At 46.6% G+C, this 9,745-nt stretch overlaps 1 pseudogene; it reads left to right on the top strand.

The window, feature by feature from the left end:
• Nucleotides 1-392: 392 nt before the first annotated feature.
• Nucleotides 393-1,794, top strand: LOC147964622 (uncharacterized; annotated as a pseudogene).
• Nucleotides 1,795-9,745: the final 7,951 nt, after the last annotated feature.

The following is a 9,745-nucleotide window of genomic DNA, read 5'->3' on the forward strand; positions in this document are numbered from 1 at the left end:
GCGATGGGACGCGATAGCAGGCTGGGCCCGCCCTGACCGGGCCTTGGCGCGCGGGCAGATCCGCTGCGGCTGAGGCGGACCGTTGCGATTCCGTGCGGAGTTACTGCGCGCGGTAACTCACGCGATAATCGTGGGGTCGTGGGCGCAATTAATCCCACGATCCCACGCCCCGCCCCCTCGGCTGCGCAGCCCAGGGGCTATAAGTAGGGGGAAGGGGAGCGGCGGAGCACGTGCGCCCTCCTCCCCTTTGCCATTCTCGACCTCCCTCCCCTCTTGCTGCCGCCGCACTTCTGCGCCCCACCGAAGCGCCACCGCAGCTCATCGCCATCAGCCTCCTCCGCCGCGGCTCTTGCCCCCATCGCCGCGCCATTTCCCCACCGAGCTCGGACTCCATGACGCGCGAGAAGGGAGGGCATTGGGATGGCTCAGTCATCATCGACGACCACCTCGCCTTCCTTCGCGCCACACGGCGGCTGCCCGGTGCGGGCTACTTCAAGGTGCGTGTGCCGCCGAAGGCAGAGATCTCGCCAGTGCCACAGGGAGGCGAGCGGGTTATCTTCCGCTCGCACTTCCTCTGCGGCTTCGGCCTGCCGGCGAGCGGATTCTTCCGCTCCTTCCTCAACTTCTACCACCATCAGCCGCATCACCTGACGCCCAACACCGTGACGTTGCTCTCCGCCTTCATCACGATGTGCGAGGGCTATCTCGGCATCCTCCCCACCATCGAGTTGTGGGGAGCATTCTTCTACACCAAGTTGGGCACCTCCGCCAGGGAGAAGACGGCCCAGTGCGGCGCCTTCATCGCGGTGCGCCGCCCGTCCGTGAAGAACGCCTTCCCCACCATCAAGCTGTCACAGTCGGTCAAACTGTGGCAGAAATCATATTTCTATGTGGAGAACATCGACCCCGCCCTCGACTTCATCAACTTGCCGCCCTATGAGGCCGGCCCTCCAGCCGAACCTCGGGCCAACTGGGGCTACAAGCCGAAGCCCTTGTCAGCTAACGCCACCGCCGCCATCAACCGGCTCCGGGTGCTAACAGACGCGGCAGGCCTCAGGGCGTCCGACCTGTTGGTCGCCTTCATCGAGCGCTGGGTTCTCCCGCTCCATGGCCGGCCTCATCTGATCTATCGGATGAGCGGGCACCGGGACCTGAGCTGGACATGCACGAGGGACATGCCAATTGCCGAGGTCGCCCGCATGGTGAACGAAATCTCTGACCTCAAGCTGTCGGAGGGGTCTTGGCGGTTCGGCATGCGGCCATTCTCCCGGGCCAACCCGCCGCCTCCTGTAAGTTCTTCAACTCTTTTCTTTTTAGTATTTGTTTTGGTGTTGGTCTTGCCATCTTGAACAGTCGGTCTTGTGAATACAGATCTTCATGTCTCCGGTGACGACCGCCATCATAGGGCCGGGTGGAGACTACCTGCCGGACCGGGCAGTGAGTGATGTGGACGACCCTGACTTGGGGGCGGCCGCCCTGGAGGACGACGCCATAGGCGGCGGCGACGGAGCAAGTGCCTCCGAAGACGTAGGCGGCATCGAGACTTGGCCCGATGACGACGAAGATGAGGATGAGTCACGTCATGCGCGAGGCACCGGCAAGGCGGACGTGGGCCCTTTCACCAAGCCGGCTGCTCAAGGCGGCACGCGCAAGCGCAAACACGGTACCGCCTTGTTTGGCAGCGCACCGAAGAAGACCAAGAACCCGACCGCCGCTACCAGGCGGAAGGAGGCCACTGCGAAGGCGGCCAAGTTTCAGAAGCTTTCGAAAGTGCCCCCTATGGTGTTGGCGTAAGTGTCTTTTCCTTGTGCCTTCCTTTCTTGTCGATTCTATCTGAGTTGTCCTGCTTTATTTTCTTGTCTTAGGGCTCCGCTCTCTCTTGAGAAGTCGGTCGCCGCCTCCGTCATTGCGTCGGCGGAGACTTCTGCCACCACCCGGCGAATCGACCCTGCGGCCGACATCCGGGAGGCGCAGGAACGAAACGCGCGAGAGGTGCGCGAGGAGTGGGAAGCCGCCCACAAGGAGCAGGCAGAGGCGGACAAGGCGGAGGCCGCTACGTTGAAGAAGGTGGAGGATGCGGAGGCCGATGCCGCGGCGAAGAAGTTGGCCGAAGAAGCCACATACCGTCAGGCGACGTTGTTCGTCATCCCCCTGAACTCCGCGCTGCTGCCACCAGAGTTCGCGGCGCCGACTGGGGGAGCCGACGACGAACAGCCAGTCATGGAGAGGGGAGCTGGAGACGTTGCCATGACGGAGGTAGCCGTGCCTTCGCCGCTGCCGTCTGACAGAGCGCGGGACAAGCAGCCGGCCTCCCCGCTGGAACCGCCAGCCGGAAACGAGGTGGTGACGGGCCCGACTCCTGAGGTCCGCACACCATCGCACCACCGAGGCGCGAAGGCAACTTCGGCGCCACAACCGCTGGAAGCCGGTGTTGCGAGCTCGTCAACCCCGGATGCCGAAGCAACCAGCGCTGCTCCCGCTGAATGGGTGCGTGGGGGCGGGACGGACGCTTTAAATCAAGCGATCCTGGACGTCCAGGCCAAACTCCAAGCTAATGCCACCGCTCTTCAGCAGTGCAATAGGGCGTTCCTGGATTCGCGAGCGGCCATTCGGGTATGTTTCTTACTTCTTCGTCTTTGATTCTTATACTTCTCTATGGGGGCACGCCAGCGCACCCACTGGGTGTAGCCCCGAGTTTCGGGCTGGCTGCTGAGCAGGCAGCCCGGAACTTTACTTGGCGGGCTCTGAGTGCTAACTTTTCTTCTATCTTCATTGCAGTACTATCATAATCTTCGTGCGGCCACCTTTAACTTCAACGTCCGAGATCTGGACCGACGGACCGCCGACTTGGCGGAAAGCCGGAGTAAGTCACTATTTTCTTTCTCTACGGGGGCGCGATAGCGCACCCGCGGGCTGTAGTCCCCGAGATTCAGGCCGACTGCTGAGCAGTCGGGCTGGATCTCCCTGGCAACTATACTTCTTCTTTGTTGGTTATTGACATATTTTTTTTCTTTCTCCGCTCTTGCATAGGCCAATGCCGCCTTGCAGTGGCAACTGGGTGAAGCCAACACTGCGTTGCGTGCCAAGGAGGTAGAGTACAACGAGCTGGCTCAGTAGTGCGACCGACTGGCCATGCAACTGGCGGAGCTTCTCTAGAAGGCCCGGAAGGAGGTGGAGGTGAAGGAGTCCAATCTCCTCGCTGAGTTCGAGACCGAACACTCCACCTGGACCGACAAGGAGGCGATGCTGATGTCCGGATTCGGCATGATTGAAGACATGGTTGATGGTAAGATTTCTTCTTTTTCTTTCTTTGGGTTGTTGGCTGCCGATCAAGCCGGCTTCCAGCTTCTGATCTTCTGATCTTTTTGCTTTCTACCTGAGAAGACTTCTTTCCTGGCCATTCTGACACCACCAACGAGGCTATCGAGGCTTATCGCGAGGAACGGAGGGCGGAAGGCGTGCAGATCGCTACCGACGCCCCCAGACTCTTAGCGAACAACTCTTCAGCATCCAGGCCCGCCTTCGGCCGGCTCATCGGATGCTCCGCCGTCTTTAGCGTGTCGGGGCCCAGGCAATCTCCGCCCTTTGGCCAGACATGCCTACTCCATGTACTCCCAGTCGGACTGCCGACTGGATGGAGGTGGCGGTCGGCAGTCTCGAGGCTTGGAAGGGTTCCTCGGCCCGGGCTGGAGCATGCCGGGCCTTGGAGTTTGTCAAGGCATGGTATCATGGGCTAAATCTAGCCCAGTTGACCATGGTTCGGCAGGAGGCCCAGGAGGAGATGGTGGCGGTGGACCGCGACCTTGTCAGACGGGCAGCGGCGATCACCGAGTACACCGACACCAGCCTTGCTACCTCATGAGCACTGCTTGGTTTTCCCTTGAATAGGAAAGGGTGATGCAGTAAAGTAGCATAAGTATTTCAGTCAGTTTTCGAGAACCAAGGTATCAATCCAGTAGGAGGCCACGCTCAAGTCCCACGCACCTACACAAACAAATAAGAACCTCGCAACCAATGCGATAAAGGGGTTGTCAATCCCTTCATGGTCACTTACGAGAGTGAGATCTGATAGATATGATAAGATAATATTTTTGGTGTTCTCAAACTTTTTCAATCTTCACGCAATACATGAGCGTGAGCCATGGATATAGCACTATAGGTGGAATAGAATGGTGGTTGTGGAGAAGACAAAAAGGAGAAGATAGTCTCACATCAACTAGGCGTATCAACGTGCTATGGAGATGCCCATTAATATATATTAATGTGAGTGAGTAGGGATTGCCATGCAACGGATGCACTAGAGCTATAAGTGTATGAAAGCTCAATAATGAAAACTAAGTGGGTGTGCATCCAACTTGCTTGCTAACGAAGACCTAGGGAAATTTGAGGAAGCCAATCATTGGAATATACAAGCCAAGTTCTATAATGAAAAATTCCCACTAGTATATGAAAGTGACAAATCAAGAGACTCTCTATCATAAAGATCATGGTGCTACTTTCAAGCACAAGTGTGGAAAAAGGATAGTAGCATTGTCCCTTCTCTCTTTTCTCTCATATTTTTTTATTTGGGCCTTTTCTCCTTTTTATGGCCTCTTTTTTTAGCCCGGAGTCTCATCCCGACTTGTGGGGTAATCATAGTCTCCATCATCCTTTCCTCACTTGGGACAATGCTCTAATAATGATGATCATCTGACTTTTATTTACTTACAACTCAAGTATTACAACTCAATACTTAGAACAGAATATGACTCTATATGAATGCCTCCGGTGGTGTACCGGGATAATGAATCAAGAGTGACATGTATGAAGATAATGAACGGTGGCTTTGCCACAAATACGATGTCAAATACATGATCATGCAAAGCAATATGACAATGATGGAACGTGTCATAGTAAACGGAATGGTGGTAAGTTGCATGGCAATATATCTCGGAATGGCTATGGAAATGCCATGATTGGTAGGTATGGTGGCTGTTTTGATGAAGGTATATGGTGGGTGTATGATACCAGCGAAAACTGCGCGGTATTAGAGAGGCTAGCAATGGTGGAAGGATAAAAGTGCATATAATCCATGGACTCAACATTAGTCATAAAGAACTCATATACTTGTTGCAAAAATCTATTAGTTATCAAAACAAAGTATTACGCGCATGCTCCTAGGGGGATAGATTGGTAGGAAAAGACCATCGCTCAAAACAAAGTTTTTATTAATCTTGGATGCCTATCATATTAGGACTAATTTCACAATTAAAGCAAATTACCATGCTGTTTTGTAGGACTCTCAAAATAATATAAGTGAAGCATGAGAGAACAATAGTTTCTATAAAACAAACCACCGCCGTGCTCTAAAAAGATATAAGTGAAGCACTAGAGCAAAAACTATATAGCTCAAAAGATATAAGTGAAGCACATAGAGTATTCTAATAAATTCCGAATCATGTGTGTCTCTCTCAAAAGGTGTGTATAGCGAGGATGATTGTGTTAAACTAAAAGCAAAGACTCAAATCATACAAGACGCTCCAAGCAAAACACATATCATGTGGTGAATAAAAATATAGCTCCAAGTAAAGTTACCGATGGACGAAGACGAAAGAGGGGATGCCTTCCGGGGCATCCCCAAGCTTTGGCTTTTTAGTGTCCTTAGATTTACCTTGGGCTGCCTTGGGCATCCCCAAGCTTAGGATCTTGCCACTCCTTGTTCCATAATCCATCAAATCCTTACCCAAAACTTGAAAACTTCACAACACAAAACTTAACAGAAAATCTCATGAGCTCCGTTAGCGAAAGAAAAGAAAACACCACTTCAAGGTACAGAAAATCCTACTATATTCCAACTTCTCTATGGTTTATAAACTCTATTACTAGCCATAGATTCATCAAAATAAGCAAACAACACACGAAAAACAGAATCTGTCAAAAACAGAACAGTCTGTAGTAATCTGTAGCTAACGCAAACTTCTGGAACCACAAAAAATCTAAAATAAATTTCTGGACGTGAGGAATTTATATATTAATCATCTGCAAAAATAATTAACTAAATATCACTCTACAATAAAAAATAGCAGCAATTCTCGTGAGCGCTAAAGTTTCTGTTTTTTACAGCAAGATCAAAAAGACTTTCCCCAAGTCTTCCCAATGGTTCTACTTGGCAAAAACACTAATTAAACACAAAAAACACAACCAAAATAGAGTCTAGATAAATTATTTATTACTAAACAGTATCAAAAAGCAAAGAATAAAAATAAAATTTGGTTGCCTCCCAACAAGCGCTATCGTTTAATGCCCTTAGCTACGCATAAAAGCAAGGATATATCTAGGTATTGCCATCTTTAGTAGGCAATCCATAAGTGGCTCTCATAATACATTCATAAGGTAATTTTATTTTATTTCTAGGAAAGTGTTCCATACCTTTCCTTAAGGGAAATTGGAATCTAATATTTCCTTCCTTCATATCAATAATTGCACCAATCATTCTAAGGAAAGGTCTACCAAGAATAATAGGACATGAAGGATTGCAATCTATATCAAGAACAATGAAATCTATGGGCACATAGTTCCTATTTGCAACAATAAGAACATCATTAATTCTTCCCATAGGTTTCTTAATGGTGGAATACGCAAGGTGCATGTTTCGAGAACAATCATCAAATTCACGGAAACCTAGCAAATCACACAAAGTTTTTGGAATCGTGGAAACACTAGCACCCAAATCACACAAAGCATAGCATTCATGATCTTTAATTTTAATTTTAATTGTAGGTTCCCATTCATCATAAAGTTTTCTAGGGATAGAAACTTCCAACTCAAGTTTTTCTTCATAAGATTGCATCAAAGCATCAACGATATGTTTAGTAAAAGCTTTATTTTGGCAATAAGCATGAGGATAGTTTAGCACGGATTGCAACAAGGAAATACAATCTATCAAAGAGCAATTATCATAACTAAATTCCTTAAAATCCAATGTAGTGGATTCATTGATATCTAAAGTTTTGACCTCTTCAATCCCACTTTTACCAAATTTTGCATCAAGATCTAAAAACTCCAATTTTTTGGGACGCCTTCTAACTAAAGTTGACTCATCTCCAGTCCCGTCATTATAAAGATTCATATTGCAAAACAAAGATTTAATAGGGGACACATCAATAACTTTTAGATCTTCATCATTATTCTCATATAAATTAGAAGAACACGCTTTCACAAAGCAATTTTTCTTAGCACGCATCCTAGCGGTTCTTTCTTTGCACTCATCAATGGGAATTCTCATGGCTTTGAGAGACTCATTGATATCATGCTTAGGTGGAATAGATCTAAGTTTCAAAGAATCAACATCAAGAGAAATTATATCCACGTTCCTAGCCAACTCATCAATCTTAAGCAATTTTTCTTCAAGCAAAGTATTGAAATTCTTTTGCGAATTCTTAAACTCTTTAACACTAGTCTCAAAATCAGAGGGCAACTTATTAAAATTTCCATAAGAATTTTTGTAGGAATTACCATAATTATTAGAGGAATTACTAGGATACGGCGTAGGATTAAAGTTTCCTCTATAAGCCTTGTTACCAAAATTATTCCTACCAACAAAATCCACATCCATAGATTCATTATTATTCTCAATCAAGGTAGACAAAGGCATATCATTAGGATCAGAAGAAACACTCTTATTAGCAAACAATTTCATAAGTTCATCCATCTTTCCACTAAAAACATTAATTTATTCTATCGCATACACTTTTTTACTAGTAGATCTTTCGGTATGCCATTGAGAATAATTAACCATAATATTATCTAGGAGTTTAGTAGCTTCTCCTAAGGTGATTTCCATAAAAGTGCCTCCCACGGCCGAATCTAAAAGATTTCTAGAAGCAAAATTCAATCTGGCATAAAAATTTTGTATAATCATCCACAAATTCAAACCATAAGTAGGGCAATTACGTATCATTAATTTCATCCTCTCCCAAGCTTGTGCAACATGTTCATGATCAAGTTGCTTAAAATTCATAATATCATTTCTAAGAGAGATGATCTTAGCGGGAGGAAAATACTTAGAGATAAAAGAATCTTTGCATTTATTTCATTAATCAATACTATTTTTAGGCAAAGACGAAAACCAAGTTGTAGCACAATCTCTAAGAGAAAAAGGAAATAGCTTCAATTTAACAATATCATTGTCCACATCTTTTTTCTTTTGCATATCACACAAATCAACAAAGCTATTTAGATGGGTAGTGGCATCTTCACTAGGAAGGCCGGTGAATTGATCTTTCATGACAAGATTCAGCAAGGCAGCATTAATTTCACAAGATGCAGCATCGGTAAGAGGAGCAATCAGAGTGCTAAGAAAATCATTGTTGTTGGTATTGGCAAACTCACACAATTTAGTATTATCTTGAGCCATTGTGACAAGCAAGCAATCCAACACACAAGCAAACAAGAAGCAAGCGGAAAAGAGGCGAACGGAAAAAGAGGGCGAATAAAACGGCAAGGATGAAGTGGGGGATAGGAAAATGAGAGGCAAATGGAAAATAATGTAATGCGAGGGATAAGGGTTTGTGAAGGGTACTTGGTATGTCTTGACTTGTGCGTAGACTCCCCGGAAATGGTGCTAGAAATCCTTCTTGCTACCTCTTGAGCACTGCGTTGGTTTTCCCTTGAAGAGGAAAGGGTGATGCAGTAAAGTAGCGTAAGTATTTCCCTCAGTTTTTGAGAACCAAGGTATCAATCCAGTAGGAGGCCACGCTCAAGTCCCACGCACCTACACAAACAAATAAGAACCTCGCAACCAACGCGATAAAGGGGTTGTCAATCCCTTCACGGTCACTTACGAGAGTGAGATCTGACAGATATGATAAGATAATATTTTTGGTATTTTTGTGATAAAGAGTAAAAGTAAAGAAAGCAAAATAAACGGCAATTGAAATAGCTTGTTGACGGAAGATTAATATGATGGAAAATAGACCCGGGGGGCATAGGTTTCACTAGTGGCTTCTCTCAGAAAGCATAAGTATTACGGTGGGTAAACGAATTACTATCAAGCAATTGATAGAATTGAGCATAGTTATGAGAATATCTAGGTATGATCATGTATATAGGCATCACGTCCGTGACAAGTAGACCGACTCCTACATGCATCTACTACTATTACTCCACACATCGACCGCTATCCAACATGCATCTAGAGTATTAAGTTCACAAGAACCGAGTAACGCCTTAAGCAAGATGACATGATGTAGAGGGATAAACTCATGCAATATGATATAAACCCCATCTTTTTATCCTCGATGGCAACAATACAATACGTGTCATTTCCCTTTTTGTCACTGGGATCGAGCACCGCAAGATTGAACCCAAAGCTAGCACTTCTCCCATTGCAAGAAAGATCAATCTAGTAGGCCAAACCAAACTGATAATTCGAAGAGACTTGCAAAGATAACCAATCATACATAAAAGAATTCAGAGGACATTCAAATATTGTCCATAGATAATCTTGATCATAAACCCACAATTCGTCGGATCTCGACAAACACACCGCAAAAATAAGAGTTACATCGAATAGAACTCCAAGAGAATCGAGGAGAACTTTGTATTGAGATCCAAAGAGAGATAAGAAGCCATCTAGCTAATAACTATGGACCCGAAGGTCTGAAGTAAACTACTCACACATCATCGGAGAGGCTATGGTGTTGATGTAGAAGCCCTCCGTGATCGATGCCCCTTCCAGCGGAGCACCGGAAAAGGCCCCAAGATG

The sequence above is a fragment of the Triticum urartu genome, chromosome 6A (assembly GCF_056163025.1).
Source record: "Triticum urartu cultivar PI428250 chromosome 6A, HENAU_Tu73, whole genome shotgun sequence".
NCBI classification, from domain to species: Eukaryota; Viridiplantae; Streptophyta; class Magnoliopsida; order Poales; family Poaceae; genus Triticum; species Triticum urartu.